Here is a 17,439-nt window from a genome sequence, read left to right as displayed (position 1 = left end):
GGTTGTCAAGACTACAACGTTCTATGCTAACCATTGAGACTAAATCAAGTGACCGCACTCAGAACCTTCCACGGCGGGAAGCACGAACCGTCCGACAGGAATCCGAACATTCCGGCCGGAACCAACCAAAGAAAAAACAGAACCAGCGCCTCACCTTGAGCTGAACGGAGGAAGATCCTGAAGTCCAGCGATGGTCTTCATTAAAACACAGCCAACAGACTTACCTTGAGGAGATCTGTTTGTTGCTGTTGGTCAATACTACTACTATTCAGTGTACCTTTACATTATTATGCACCCAGTGTGTACAAGTTATATCACTCAAAACCGTACGAAGAACCAAACTACCATGTACGTCCCACGACAACTTTAAACCTAAAATCCTGGAATCATTCAATACAGAACCGTGTCTACATTTTACAATTATCTAGATTATTCAGGGTAAAAACCATACAGAGCAAATCTAAACGTTGAGCTCACAGAGAGCCGACCATATCCCTGCAACGTCACCTTGATCGCCTCATCACCAACAGCAAATCATGCCAGCCAACACATGTACAGGTCCAGTGAGAAGTGGGCATCCGAGTGAAAGGACTGCCCATAATAAAAAGCCCAATTCCTGAACTTTCCAACCATCTTCATGGTTCAAAGATTTACAGACTTGAAATGCCATTGTGTTCTAATCACCTTTGTCTGCTCCCTCGTTACTTATAAAACTCACTCGTGTTGCATCCTAATCATGGGGGTGTGGTCTGAGTGAGCAGAGATGCATGCTGGGATACAGTGCTGTCTGAAGTCTTCAGTTCTATAGACACGCCCCTCAGGAGAAACCAAGTGTTTGAGAATCTGTCGTGACATCAGTTACATGAGCTGGAATATCCTTCAAGATGGCGCCAGGATTCTCAGAGGAGAAAGGCCAAGAGGAAGATGTGAGGGTTCTTCCTCTCAGCCAGTGGAACACAACAACAGTCCTCATCAGAGTACCATGGAACACTTTGAAACATTCTCCTCTTAACACCTTGAAGCCCCAGTGAAGGTTTCATTACCTCCTCAGCTGAAAAAGCACAACTTCAGCTCGAAGGGCGCACTAGTTGGAGTTCCCAGATTGGTTCTGATTTAAGGGAACAAATCGTTCATCTCGTCCTGTCCGAAACAAATACAGTTCAGCCTGAGAAGACGTGCAACTGAGAGCAAGACAAGATCCACAGGGCTCTCCATCAATCCAGCCAGGTAGGAAGAGCCGTCTCATTACAGGTCTGAAGGTCATCTTGAATATCCATTTAGGTCCATTTCCAATGTCAGACTCTCCTTGTGGAATTCCTTTTGGTGTCCATCCGCCATTGATCCTGTTTGGTGTAGTCCTAGTTTGAAGAGACTGATCTGAACACGCCGCTTGCATCCTTTTACACTTTAGTTGGATACTGTCCTTTCTTTCCAGGGTGTTGGATATCGCTCCGCAGTGTCGCTCTGGAGGCCCATCAGTAAACGTGTGGCCGTCCATCAGGTATGATTTATTTGACCATTCCAATATCCCAAGCCAATCACACAGACCCCTGTATGAACATTATCACTGTCAAAGCAAGCCGGACATACACACACACACAGTACCCAGAAAAGGCATGTAGAACCCCATGCCAGGTGTGAGTGGGAGACACACACAGTAGAACCCTAGCAATGCTCAAAAATCATCCATCTCATGTCAAACCCATACACACACACACACACACACACCACTGAGCCATAAAATGCCAAACAATCATGCAGGGTAAAAACCTCATGCCAAATAACATTCCATCATCCACCCCAAGCTCTCCTGCCAGGGCAACCAGAACAGAACAACCAATGTCTCCAGAGACGTAAATTATGTACAACATTCTTCAGTGGCGTCCCACATTGGTGATGGATTATGCTTGGCGTCTCCAAAATGTGTCCCAGGTTGATTAGACGTCTCTGAAGTCATGTCTTTGTAGTCCAGTGGTTTCTTGAATGGGGGCCTTCACAGATGCAAACGGTGCAGCTTTAGTCAGCCTGAGGACAGGATGGAGGTCATCTGTTCAGAAGACCACCCATTGGAGGGGGATGGCTCTTGAGGAGCAGGATCCATCTGGGGATGGCCCCAAATAAGACCTTCTTGGAAATGAAACTGTTCCTGAGGAGTCACGATGCATGGAGGGGACTGTTGAATGTGTTCCATGGTTCTCTGTGTCAGACTGAAGTTTTGTTTTAGTCGTTGAGATGAGGTGCCCCCTCATCTCCCCCTGGTGTTTCTCCTTCTGAATCCCTGTCTCCATCTTTCAGAACATTCTAGTTCATGTAACTGACGTCACAACAGTTTCTCAAACACTCTGTTTCCCCTGAGGGGGCGTGTCTACAGACCTGTAGAATTCAGCCAGCTCTGTATCCCAGTATGCACCTCCGCTCACCCAGACCACACCCTCATCAGTAAAGCAACCAGGGCCGACGGACTGCGGGGGAATTTTTTTTTTTACAGTTTTGAATTACAATTGCTCTCTACCCCCCCCCCCCCCCCGTCAACAATTCAGCGCAGGGGGCTGGTAGGGGGAATTCGGGGAGGGGGGGGCCCATCAATACCTCTTGTATACATATACAGGGCCCAGGATTTGGTGCAACGGCCCTGAAAGCAACACCCATGTGATGAAGATGTTGAGCTCAGGAGAGTAGCATGAAAGAAGACTGAAGGTATCAGAACCCAACCCATTACTCCAGCTTACAACAATAACTTGGAGCCTGTAACCATTTTAACAAATCATTAAAACCAACATAAACCAAACACCTAAGTAACCCATGAACCAATAAAACACCTTACTACTCAGATCAACCATAGGTAATGGGTTAACTCACCAGGAAGCCAAAATACATCAATGTGCCCAAGAGTAATGATAAATTAATGACTTACAGTTTGCAGTTCATCTTCAGGGTTAAGTTGGGATACTCACAGAACTGCAGTTGAACATCCATGACAGACCTTTGAAGGAAGGAACAGTTCACTCATGGTCCCCAAACTTGGGCACCATCCCACAGTTCAACATCTACCATCTCCATTAAATCAGATAAATGAATGTCAATACAAATTCAGGGCTTTTGGGATCATCCAACTTTTAAACAATGATTAAGATAATTAACTAATCCATCTTTTTGATACAAGTTATACTCATTATTTGACTTACTTGACTCGTCATTAGTCCAGAGTGATTTACCTCTTACTTTGACAAGTTTGAATGTATGGTCTCTAAAATATCACTTTCAGGTAGAATCATTATTTAAATTTCAAATGAGTTAATCCACCACAATCCCCGATTTCCTTCACACATTATCAGTGAATTATATTCAACATACAAGTCGAATCAGTTATGCTTTGCCAAACAATTTTACTCACATCAGGTTCAGATGAGATGCTTCTCTTAACTTCAAAACAGCCAAACAGGACACAAACGTACTGTGCGGTTCCTTCTTAAGTGAAACGCACCAGATGAAACCAATTAACTGATTAAGAAACCACTTGGCAGGCGAGCTGCGGCAGTGGAGCTAATTAGTAAAACTCCACGCAGGTTCGGCGCCCTCTGGTCACCTTGGTAACAGTGAGAGGCGATTTCAGCTCTGTGTTTGATCTTAAATGACCTCCCTCATTTTAATTAAAGGGATGAGCCTGATTTGACTGATTTAGATTCATACTTAGATTCATAAGGAAGTCAAGGGTGATCTTGCATCCCTGTGTGTAGTGAGCGGATATGGACAGCAGAGGGCGATGTTAACACACAAGAACATCTGCTCTGCGAGATACCGTCTCCATTGCAACCGTAACTTGGCAGCATCCTGAACGGCCCTTTGAGGAGTGAGAAGGAAGCTTTCATCAAAGAGACCAGAGAGACTCATTCACTGGTTAAACTGGATTCATCGCCTTCCCACGACAACACACACACACACACACACAATACAGACAAAGACCATATAGATTCACACCATATGCACACACACCACAGATACACACAGATTCAGACACAATATTGATACACACAACATATAGATGCAAACCATATGCACGCACACACACGATAGATACAAACCATATATACACACACCATAAAGATAAACACAGACACAAAATAGACACACCAAAGAAACTTAATATAGTGTAGTGGGCCAGTGGGTGTGGGGTTTCCACGCTACCAAGTCGAACAGATATTATGACAACACCGAGAGCAGGTCCAAAGCCAAATGGTTTATTTACCTCCCAAATCCAACAAGGGTGGGAAAAGGGTCATCCACCTCTTATATGAAACAGTACAATTCTTTCCACCCATCTCTTTCCCTCAGCCCGATCCGTGCTTCCAGGTGATCACACAGATCCTGCCTGTCCTGTGATAGCCCTAGCACCAGCACCAGCTCTAACCTCCCCTGTCTGTGATTTGCTAGCTCTTTTAAGCACAAGCACCCCTGCTTAATGATCCCCAGGCTCGCCTCGTTAAAGTGAGGAAGTCCATATATGGCTTGGAGGTGGAGCCAGCAGGTTGCCAGACCTACGGTCTTGTGGCGGCTGCGTCTCTTGCGGCGGCGGCGGCTGCGTCTCTTGCGGCGGCGGCGGCTGCGTCTCTTGCGGCGGCGGGGGCTGCGTCTATTGCGGCGGCGGGGGCTGCGTCTCTCTTGCGGCAGCGGCTGCGTCTCTTGCGGCGAGACAAACCTGCTGGGGCCCTGGGCAGGACACTGCCGCACCTGCAGCCCTGCCGACATGACCGGCTGTCAGCACTCCCAGCAGCTCCAGGCTACTGGCTAGCTGTGCCCTGTTCGCCTCCAACAGTTTTCTCAACAGTGCTTCCATGGTTGTTCCTGTGTGGTGTAAAGAAAACGGCAAATCTTAAGATTTCAACTTCAGACATCATGAACGTCAAGCAATTTATACTAAAGTTAGTATGATGCAAATTGCTTGCACTTTGCCTGGGATTACTAGCAAGCATCCTCCTCATCCTCGTAGCGGGCATCCTCGTAGCGGGCCAGTGGGGTTTCCACGCTACCAAGTTGAACAGATATTATGACAACACGTGAGCAGGTCCAAAGCCGAATGGTTTATTTACCTCGCAAATCCAACCAGGGTGGGAAAAGGGTCATCCACCTCTTATATGAAACAGTACAATTCTTTCCCTCGGCCCGATCCGTGCTTCCAGGCGATCACACAGATCCTGCCTGTCCTGTGCTAGCCCTAGCACCAGCTCAAGCTCCAACCTCCCCTGTCTGTCGTTTGCTAGCTCTTTTAAGCCCAAGCACCCCTGCTTAATGATCCCCAGGCTCACCTCGTTAAAGTGAGGAAGTCCATATATGGCTTGGTGGCGGAGCCAGCAGGTTGCCAGACCTCCCACTCCCCTCACTGCTCCCTGGCGTCTGCCACAATAGATACAAACTATAAGTACACACACACACACACACACACACACACACACACACACACACACACACACACACACACACACACACACACACACACACACACACACACACACACACACACACACACACACACACACACACACACACACACAAATATTTTTAGTTATTTATTCCCAAAGATCATATTCAGGGCTAATTAAATAACGTCCGAGGCTTTAGCCCGAATAAAACAGCAAAGTGACACCACTGGCACCTGCTACAACATCTCATAACTAGAGAGCTTATAATTAAAGCGCAACATGCAGGCTAAACCCCCAGTTAAATTAACGTGGGGAAGGCATGTAGCTAAGGCCATTCCACAGCAACAGCAGAATCGTAAGACAAACCCAGATGGCGCTCATACATATTTTTAACCTGGTGTGTTCATGTAATAGGGTTAGGGTAGTAGACTTAACGAGTAGAGAGAAGTCTACTTCCTGGTGTGAGCGTGATCAGCCATTACAAGCTGTTTGAAAATCTGCCTCTCCCCGCTTTTTAGTGACAAAGGGAGATTTCTCACTAAGCGGCTTGTAATGGCTGATCACACTCACACCTGGTGGTATAATATCCCCCCTTTATGGAGTTAAGAGAAGTCTACTACCTGTTCCCTGGCACATACATGTAGAGCAGTGTGATTATTAGTGTTATGAGCGACGAAGTGAAAAAGAAAAGGTTAAAAATGTAATTATCACACAACTTGTTTTAAGTTCACTGTCAGGGAGGGCAATTGAACCAAAAAGTATTTATTCAAAGTTTAAAGGTATAGGAATGATTTTAATTTTTTTGCTACATATATTCCCAACATAATTAACAGTGTGATCCTGCAAAGCGTCCTTTAAAGGGATCCTTTTCTACCAGCAGGTGAGTGCGAGTAGCTATTATAAGGCCTTTAAATATCTGCCCTGTGAAAGGGGCACGCATGTGTGGGTGGTTCACACACCCACACACACGAATTGTCCACCTAGATGTATGACGGCTGGACAGCCTACAAGTTGGTACAGTCCACTGGGTAGACTGGTCTGTTTAGCGTTCATCTGGGTCATTTCTAATCACACCGCCACCTGGTGGTGAAACAGGGGCACTGACTGTACCTAGTTTCCATGGCTGCTCTCCGTGGTGCTGGATTCCTACTGCTCTTGTGGTCGTTCCTCAACGTAAATTTCACCAACACACCACTTAATGAGAAAACAAAGTAAACCAAAAGAGTTAACACCAAGCTGCACTACAGGTAGGTCACCCTGCTTGACAGCCAATTATACACTCCAATAATTTGCAAAACTGGCGAACAGGAGACACTAATTCGCCCAGTGGGTTCAGTTTCCCATTACGGCAATTAAGGATCTGCATTTAGGCTCAATCGGGTAGAACTAAACTAGAATATATATTTAAATAATGGAATAACGTTCAAACAGAAGGAAACAATATCTCTGAGAAAGATTGAACATTTCAATAACGAGGAAGTTGGTGAGGCCTCTTGTTTAATGTGGCCAGTGAGCTTCAGACAATCAGTTCTTCAACCACTCAGGCAGGGACATGAACATAGTTCACTACTATATCCACCCTTGTCCAAACTACTGAGGCAGAGCGAGGGGATCAGAGGTACACACTCAAATAAACAAACATTTTGGTTGATATTTAGCTCGATTGACAGCACTAATTGTCGTTTATTCTGAAAAATGTAATGATTTTAAGCTGCTTCAGATACGTATGCTAAACACCCTGAATGAAAATCAGTAGTATCAATGAGGCACACCTGTGCTTAACAAACAAATGACTCGAAACAGATTTGCGGTTTGGTAAGGACGTTATTAAAGAAAAGGGTTAGAGCACAGTGATACAGTTAAAGCAGATCATCTTAGTCTCAACCGAAGCCAGGGGTTAATTCCTCCAAAGTGAAGCCATCAGCCTCTTTAAAGAACAGTGGGAACGCTGATCAGACACGCAGGGACAAAAAAAAGTTAACAATCCCTCTGAGCATTAACCTCCATCTTAGTTTTCCTCAGTAGGGCCACAGGCTGCCTACCATAGCCTGGCTTACCGTAGTCTGGCTTACCGTAGCCTGGTTTACCGTAGCCTGGCTTACCGTAGCCTGGCTTACCGTAGCCTGGCTTACCGTAGCGGTTGACCATCTCCTCACAGGTCCAGCCGAGTTTGTTGGCTTATGACCGGCAGGTGTCCCCTGACACCGCTTGGTGAGCAGCTGCTACAACATCACATAATTATAGAGTTTATAATTAAATCGCAACACGCAGGCTAAACCCCCAGTTAAATTTACTTGGGGAAGGCATGTAGCTAAGGTCTTTCCACAGAAGCAGCAGAATCGTAAGACAAACCCAGGTGGCGCTCATACATATTTTGAACCTGGTGCGTTCATGTAACAGGGTGAGGGTGTTAAGTTAATGAGTAGAGAGAAGTTTACTTCCGGTTGTTAACGTGAACAGCCATTACAAGCCGTTTGAAAATCTGCAACATCCACTGGTTGTGCTGGAAGACTGATCCATCCAGTATATATATATATATATATATATATATATATATAAAACTGCAGTTCTGCCAAAGTTTAAAGGAATGAGAATTATTCTTAACTCTTTTTTGTTACATGTATATTTACAGTATTAAGAGTGTAATCCTGTGAAGTGGCCTAGGCTCCCATTCTATCACCAGGTGGGTGTGAGTAGCCATTCAAATATGTTTTCATGTCTTTACTTGTGATGTGAAATTGTATTACGATTGCTTGGACAAAATTGTGCTAACCAATGAGAAATTGACACACACGACAGTGACACACACACACGACAGTGAGACACACACACACACACACGACAGTGAGACACACACACACACACGACAGTGACGCACACACCACATTGACGCACACACGACAGTGACACACACACACGACAGTGACACACACACACGACAGTGACACACACACACGACAGTGACACACGCACACAAACAAACAACAGTGACACACACCCAATGTGGTAAAAACACAAATGGCAAAGTGGTTACCACAAGCACCAATGAGCGAGTGGTAAACAAACACACGGGACTGTTCACCTAGATGTATGACTGCTGCACAGCCTACAGGTTGGCACAGTGCACTGGTCATGCTGGTACACTGGTCTATCGAGCTTCCAGCAGACCTCTGGGTTGACACTTCTCACTCGTGTCACGTCGTCACGGGTGAGATTTTACAATGATCCACTATTCAAAGTTTAAGGGAATGGGAATTATTCTTAACTCTTTTTTTTTTCACACACACACACACACACACACACACAGTGATGAAACAGGGGCACTGACAGTACCTAGGTTCTATCGTTGCTCTCCCTGGTGCGGGATTCCTCCTGCTCTTGTGGTCTTTGCTCACCGTCCAAGTCACCAACAACATGGGACCAACCTAATGAGAAAACAAAGTAAACCGCGAGAGAGTTAACACACAGCTGTACGACAGGTAACTCTGCTTGATGTCACCCAATTATTCACCAATAATTTGAAGAATTGGCGAATAGCAAACACTAATTTGCCCAGTGGTTTCAGTTTCCCATTAAAGCAATTAAAGAACCAAACTACAACAAATATTTAAATTATGGTTACAACATACAAACGGAAGGAAACAATATTAGGGTCTTTGACTCAGTTACAGTGAGATGAAGACATACCTGGCCTCTAGTGTCAAGTGATGTGTACTGCAAAACTAAATTCAATCAGAATTGACAAGCGACTGCATTGAATACCAAGTATTTTACATTTGTAAATACAGCCCAAATCTACAAAAATAAGGTACCTTGTTCCACAATAATTTCCCTGAACTGAACCTTTGCTTTTCAAGGACAGGCAGGTATTCACGATTGAATATATGCTGGTAGACTTCAGCTTGTCAAAAGGATACTATTTATTTCTTCCTTTCCTCTGAGAGCAAGCCCACTCATGGTATTGTGAGGCTCTCTGCCGTCCATCACCACCGCTGCAGGGTTCACTGAAAGAAACACTTGAGTTAGTGGTGCCAAAACACAATCAAACACTCAAGAGAATGCTAGAGTGTCTCATTAGCTGGTGGTATGAGGTTAAGGTTGACTTTGCAAGACTGAGTCATCGCTGAAATGTCCCATTCATTTGACATACAACTGGAACATCTCCAACTTTCTCCCCCTCTCACAATGGGGAGCACCGTTCGTGAACCGTGAATTAGGAGAGGCATCACGACAGAAGACAAGACAGTAATGGTTTTGGAACACTTCATTGCAAGAATACAGGTTTAAAAATGCTCTTGAAGCTACCATTTATTTCAACAGCCTCTCAACACAGCCTGCCTCTACCTTCGTCCTAAGGTCGAGAGTTTTTCAACCTTTAAATATATGAAATACATGACTCACTTCAAGTGATAGTGTTTTCCAACAGCAACACAAACGGATGAAGATCCTGGTAATCACGTACGCCTATGGTTTCCTCTACAACCAATTCAATTATATTGTTTTAGATTAACATTAATGGATCATGGTTCAAACAGAACTCATAAATGTGTTAGCTGTGAACGTGTAGAATGCAACACACAGCAGCAACAGCCTTGTGTTATCAAACTCAGGGGTAGAGCATATAAAACCTCTGCAATGCACAGGTGTAACCGATTTGGGCTTAATTGTCCTCGGCAGGTGGGAGGGTATCCATGGCGATTCATTGATGACAAGAAGAACACCCACCTGGTCAGGAAACTCCCATTCAGAATTGTATTCATTTAGTGAATAAGCATGCCTCAATTCGGTTCAAACAGTAAAAGGTAGGGGCTAGTGGCTAGCTTATATGCTTAGCTGTCAGAAGCTTGCGCTGGATTGAGTCTTCTTTGTGTGAGTGGATTACATGGGGTAGTGTGTGGAACAATGAATTGAAAACAAGCCAAGCCGACGCAACACATTGATGAGTTGATGTTGTCCCCTGCGTCACCACAAGATGCCACTGTTGTGTCTTTGCAGGTTGAGCTCTAAAAGACAAAACTGTGCCTGTGCGAGTACCAGATGTGTTCGGCTGCCAGATCGGCTCGGGGTCCTGCGCTTACAGATGACGTATCGACACTTGACGCATCGACACAAGCCAACGGACAAAACCCGGAAGTGTTGTTTATAAATGGTGCTCTTTGATTTCATTGAACGGAGCCCGTTCTCTCACACGTCTTGGAAACACGTCTAAAAGCACTGATGAATGCATATTTTTATTTTCACAGATGTTAAAGTAAGGATTGGCATTGTTAAAGTTAGATATTAAGACAGTATTTTCTAGTTTATATTAACTGAAAATGAAGTACTTGGACAGTCATATGATTGATGAGATTTTATTTGCTCATACAAAACAGAATAAATAAGACAATACATTGATACAACTGAGGAACAGCTTAATGTAAATCAATAAAAAACGGCATGTTTAGATCCCATGGTGATTTGAGGATGAATTCATGAATGTGTTCGTATTCGATATTCATCCTATTCCTTGAAAATTGATTTTTTTTTTATGATTTTCCAGATGTTCAATTAATTGTATCCTTGCCTATACAACTAATAACAATACATTTTTTTTACATTTTCCTCATATCCACTAGAGGTATCTTTGCTCTATAATTTAACAAACATCTGTAAAATAGTAAAACTTTCAAGGTAGGCCTATATTAAGAATGTATATAATGTGTTGCCACATTCATGAATATATCCTCAATTGGCCGTGGGATCAAAGCATGATGTTTTCATGGTTTTACATTGAGCTGTATGTGTGTATGTGAATTGCAGTGTATGTGTTTGGATACACACACAGGCATACACACTGACATATTTGTATATATATATTTTTTTTTTTATTCATGTGGCCTGCAGTAGCGATATCGCACAGGTGTATTCTCACAGGCTCTGAAAACAACAGTCATCAAGCCATATCTAACTTACAATTTTTAAGCAAAATCATTGAAAAAGCTGTTTATCAACAGCTAAATAACTACTTCAATCACTGGATGTGCCAAAATTGTCTTCAATTGAACAATGAAAGAACTGAAGTAATGGTCCTTGGTGAAAGGGATGAACAATTAAAAGTCAGTGCACAGCTGTTATGTTAGAAAGCAAACACCAAGACAGAAATCTTGTTGTAGTCATAGACTCAGACTTGAATTTCTAAAACCACATTAAATGCCATACTGAACTAACTTACTAAGGTGCAAATGTGAGATGCATTTTTTGACTGATGGATGCTTCTGCTTAAATTATTTGGGGATTTATAAATAACAACATGAGAAAAAAATATCTGACAAAATCCCAATCCCAATGTACTGGCATTTTTAAGACTTTTGAAGGACTGATTAAATACATTTGAATTCCAATACCATTTGAGGTATTATTTTAAGCAATCGTATGACTTTTGTATGATTTATTCTATACATTTGCTTAGCAATTAAATTACTTACTTGTAGATTTATGAAATCAAGGCTTGTTAAAAACAAAAGTCATCAACAGTCATCAAGTCACTTCTAAGAAAAGAACAACATAGAAACATCACTCATGAACAATTATGGGCCCATATCTAACTTACCATTTTTAAGCAAAATCATTGAAAAAGCTTAGCAATGAATACATTTACATATCGCTGATACACTGGCTACTGAGTGACGCGCATGTGCATTTAATGACATTGTTTACAGGAAGTGCGTCATTATTGCGCCTCTAGGACACCCGAGCCGATCTGGCAGCCGAGCACATCTGGTACTCACACCTGCATCAAAGGCGTACCGCAGACTGCTAAAACAAAGAATACGCTAATTTGTTCCACAAATACAATGGTTTTACTAAATAATATTTATAATGGTTATAATTTCTCTGAGGTGAGGCTAAAATTACACTTCAGGCCCAGGCTAGACAATATAGCTGTAATATATTCTACAGTTGTACGATAAAAGATTATATGATTACATGCATTGCACGTAATCATATAATTGCAAATAACTATGATTTATTTGTGTTAAAAATACATGGCAAGGGGATAAAATACATACAATCTTGCATATATATATATATATATATATATATATAGGCCTGGGTAAAAAAATCGATTTCATCGATTTTGGATCGATTTCGTTTAAATTTCACGCTATCGATTCACAGGGCATGAGATCGATTTTTTATTTTTTTATTTATTTATTTATTTTTTTGTAAATATGTTGAAAAAATATGAATTTAAGGAGTTTTACAATACTTGAATATTTTATCTTAAATGGTATAATCTTTACAATGGTTATATTTATATCTTTTAGGAAGATGGAGGCAGTTTTGTTTATAGTTGCCTGGATTGTCATTAATGTAGCCTACAAAATAAAAACATGTCTTTTGCAGTGTGTTGCATGGAGATAATTTCATTAATATATTGAATTAGGCAGGCCATCACGTTGAATAGAATGTAAAATCTTGCTAAGGATGTTAATTAACAGTCACAACTACAAGATTTTAGTCACAATTAATGATTTTAGTGATGAATTAATGATGATAGCCTATAAAGAATATTTCCTTACAACTTAAGATCTAGGAGCAGATGGAACCGATTCGGATTGAATCGAATCGAATCGAATCGAATCGTGATTAATCGATTTAAAGCCTTCAGAATCGAAATCGAATCGATTCAGGAACTTGGCCGTGATACCCAGCCCTATATATATATATATATATATATACTGTATATATATCTATATATATATTTTTTTTTGTTTTGTTTTGTTTTGTTTTGTTAACCCTGTATTTAACCAGATAAATGTTTCATTGAGATTTAAAATCTCTTTTCCTAGAGAGACCTGGCCAGGAGGCCAATAAACAAATATTGACAGGTAACAGTAACATTTTTGGTATAAAATATAGATTTAGCAAACAACTGCCGGCAACAGTGACAGAGGTAATCCAAAGAGTCTACACAAATGCAAGCACCTGAACCGAAGACAAGGTGGTATTGATCCATGGAATCGCAGTCCTCCTGATGGCAATGCGGCTAAAATAACATTCCCGGTGACCTCCGACTCAAAATACGGAAAACTTTGAAAGAATGTGCCATCCAAAATAAAATGTATGAATATAACTTTTGTCGCCACAAAAGTGACAAGGTCGTCTCCGCGGAGGAGGTTATTCAGGGACTGAATAATGGACTGAAATAACATGAAAAATTGACACAAAAGAAAGAGAAATGAGAGGACATCTTGAAATTAAATCTCGAGGGTGTGAGAGACTTGAGATGAGGAGAACTCTTCAGTGAAAAAGACAATCCCTCTTCGAGACAGAGACGTTGGGTCAATGGCCTGAAAAAACACGACAGACGGAGATGGAGCATTTTGTAATCTGGAGGGCGAAGGATGGGAGAGGGAGACAGAGACAGAGACAGAGAGAGAGAGAGAGAGAGAGAGAGAGAGAGAGAGAGAGAGAGAGAGAGAGAGAGAGAGAGAGAGAGAGACAGAGAGAGAGAGAGAGAGAGAGAGAGAGAGAGAGAGAGAGAGAGAGAGAGAGAGAGAGAGAGAGACAGAGAGACAGAGAGAGAGAGCTGTGGATGGCCAGTCCACCGGGTCCCATGGTCGATGGGCCGTCTGTGTGTGTTTAAATTAGTGGTGGTGGTGGTGGGGGTTGAGTTAGTGGAGGTGGGGGTTGAGTTAGTGGTGGTCGTGAGGGTGGGGGTGGTGGTGGTGAGGGTGGTTTAGAAGTGGTAGTAGTGGTGGTGGTAGTGGTCACGGTGGTGGTGGTGGTGGTCACGGTGGTGGTGGTGGTGGTGGTGGTGTGTGTGAGTTTGTGAGGAACCCTCCTGTGTTCCCGCCCCTTGGTGTGGATTGACAGGCGCTTAGTGTGCCCATGCCAGCGATGCATTGTGGGAAAAGTGTGTGTGAGGGGGAGAGGGCGAGGGGTGAGGCTGCTCAGAACCCCACTCATGTTCCAGAGAGAACTAATGCGGGGTCATTTGTCTGGTACACACATACGCACACGCACGCATGCACACACACAAACAGACAGACAGACACACTCTCACATAGTAACACTCAATTATAACTACACACCCACACACACACACACACGCACGCACGCACACACACACAGTCACACGCTCACTTACACCTTCGTAAATACACACACAGCCACACACACACACACACGCGTCTTCATCATTCCCATAGTCATGCCATCACGTTGGACATGGGGTCGAAACCTCTATTGTTTGAGGCTGAGAAAATCTGACATTGTAGAGGGATTTGAAACAAAGTTATGTCTAGCGAAGCACACACGCACGGGCATTCACACACACACACACATACAAACACACAGGGCGCAACACACACATAGGGGGCAACACACACACACGGTGCAACACACACACACACACACAATAGCATGCAACGTACACACACACACACACTCACACACAAACATACACACACACACAGGGCGCAACACAAACACGCAGACACTCACACAAACACACACACACACACACACACACACACACACACACACACACACACACAGGTAGCCTTAACGCTTGATGGATTGTGTAGGCGCTGGGTGAACACAAAGGAAACACAAGGCAGTGGAACATTATGTCCTGGTTTCGTCTCCGTTCATCTCCTTTCCTGTCTGTTGTCCGAACGACCTCTGACCTCTGCAGATTTTAGCTGAGAACTAAAAGCGGTTTAGAAATCCTATTCATCAGCCGGATTGTTTGCGTTGTTTCCTGTGTGTCTGTGTGTGTGGTTTATAGTATGAATCAGCCCGATGGGGAAAGAAAAACAAATGTAGTTTTGAGTTTGTACCCGATTAAAAATCCTCTCTGGATCTCAAATCATTGATGTTATAATCTCCATGAATGATTACACACGTCAAGCTAATCAATAACAACACGACATGAGCTTCGGTTTAATTGCAGCAAACGAGCTCCCATCCATCAATGCCGTCAGACACACATTTCCAACAATTTATTATCTTAACCCGCCACTGTGTTGTTTTGGCTGGTTGTCAATTGCATTGTTTTCCACACGCGACACCCCGTTAATCCCGTTCACAGAGGAGGTGGCGGGGCGGCCTTCACACCTGAACGGTGGATCCTCTTTAATGGAACCCTCCGGCGAAATTTGGTTATTTTTAATTTGTCGGGACAATTTGTCACGCCTCATTATTATTGTTCTTCGCGAGGAAGCAGTCCGGCCTCACTTCAACCATTCTGAGAGGCAAATTGAGTGATGAAATAGCAGACGGAAATGTTATAAAATGTACCTTTCTGAGGTACGTTTTTGAGTGAATTCTGGGATGTCTGGGCTGCCAAGTTCCCACAAGTTACCAACTGGTGCATCCTCTGTTAAATGTAAAATAGCCATGTCGAGAACACTTAGCATGAATTTGCCTACAAGCTAGCGCCTATCGTCGCTGACTTTTTTCTTAAGTACGCCTGTACAACTGTCAAGAAAACTTAGCATGAATTAGCCTATAAGCAAGCTTGAATAGTCGCTAACTTTTTTCTTAAGTACGCCTGTACAACTGTTGAGAACACTTTGGGCCCTATCTTGCATCCGGCGCAAGTGACTTAGTCACTGGCGCATGTGTCGTTGCTAGTTTACAACTGGCGCAGAGCGTTCTTTTCCCACCAGTGCCACTCGCCGGTAAATTAGGGATTGATCATGCGCCCCAAGGGGCGGTTCGGCGGAAGGAGGAGGCGTGTTCTGGCGCAAACGCTATTTTGCCGTTGCTGAATACCATTGCGCTACTGACCAGGAAATACCTGGTTTAAAGTCAGTGGCGCGTTGTTCAGATGCTATTTTAAGGGCGGATGCATAGCCTACATGCGCATGCGATGCATACGGATTGCTTGTGCACCTCGCGCATACACTTTGCTTCTCTCATCTACCTAGCCGCACATTCTTGGTAAATTATTTGGGAAAGAACAGCTGATGCAGCGATAATAAGTTGTACTTTTAAATCAATGCATCTGCAAACACCGTACAGCAAACACATATTTTCTTGACACAGACATCGTATAGGCCTACATGCCCATAACTTTTAGGATTGATGAGTATTTGATCGTGAAAAACATTGTTTTACCGCGAGTGAGTGTTAAAAAGAATGAATGAATGCGGGCGTGCGTGTGTGCTCTGTTTAAACACACGCAAACTAAACACGTAACGCATAATACAATCAATGGCAATGTCTATTACCGCGGAGACACATGCATATTAGGATAGCATACAATACTGATAAGAAACAATGTTTATAATGTATTGCGTATTTCATTAAATAGATCAGTTACCGCATATCATATGTTATATTATTTACGTTTTCTTTGGCAAAATTTATTTGAGGACTCAGTATTTCTGAAGTTGTGGAAGAAAACCCCTTATTCCATGTGTGAATTAGGCCATATTATTTGGCAATAAACTGAGCCATTTGCAGTTTGAAATTCATGTGCATCTGTCTCATCGGAGACTGCAGACGCGCTGTCAAAATATCAACTCGTCCGATTCAAATGCGCTCATGGCTCTTAAAGGGGATGGGAGCTGGCACTCTCATTGGTTTGTTGGACGTTACGCCCAAACCACACCTACGGGTAATTAGGCTGCTTCAGACCAACCCTTTTGACACTTGCGCCGCGACGCAAGTGTCATTTATCCGCCGGTAAAATAGCGATAGCGCCGTAGAACCGCCCACAAAGCTACTTGCGCTTTGCGCTTTCCACTTGCGTTTCAGACCGTTAAAATAGGGCCCATTATGTTAGCCTCAAGCTACCATAAAATTAGCTACCTTTTTTCTTAAGTACGCCTGTACAACTGCAGCAAAAAAGAGATTAACGTAAGGTACCAAACTAAAGCTTTTCATTGCCCTGGCAGTGTACCACTACTTAAGACAAATCAAAAGCTGTAGCACAACAGATACCAATATGTATGAAAAAGCAGGCTGTTGTTTCAGTAAAGCCACTGAAACAACAGCATCCATCTTTATTAACTTGATCCTGGCAGAG

General features: G+C 43.1%; 1 long non-coding RNA gene across 3 annotated transcripts; it reads right to left on the bottom strand.

Moving 5' to 3' along the window:
- Positions 1-4,162: 4,162 nt before the first annotated feature.
- On the bottom strand, positions 4,163-10,013 carry LOC132456485 (uncharacterized). Of its 3 annotated transcripts, XR_009525487.1 has the most exons (6): positions 9,819-10,013; positions 9,105-9,421; positions 8,751-8,842; positions 7,550-7,639; positions 6,528-6,611; positions 4,163-4,842 (listed from the first exon to the last, which is right to left on the bottom strand). It is a non-coding gene; the product is annotated as an uncharacterized LOC132456485 (long non-coding RNA). The 3 variants fall into 3 exon arrangements; XR_009525486.1 differs by having other exon boundaries at positions 8,751-9,421; XR_009525488.1 differs by having other exon boundaries at positions 7,550-7,636; positions 8,751-9,421.
- Between the last annotated feature and the right edge of the window lie 7,426 nt (positions 10,014-17,439).

The sequence above is a fragment of the Gadus macrocephalus genome, chromosome 4 (genome assembly GCF_031168955.1).
Source record: "Gadus macrocephalus chromosome 4, ASM3116895v1".
NCBI classification, from domain to species: domain Eukaryota; kingdom Metazoa; phylum Chordata; class Actinopteri; order Gadiformes; family Gadidae; genus Gadus; species Gadus macrocephalus.
The sequence above is the reverse complement of the archived record's forward strand: the minus strand, read 5'-3'. Positions and strand labels throughout refer to the sequence as shown.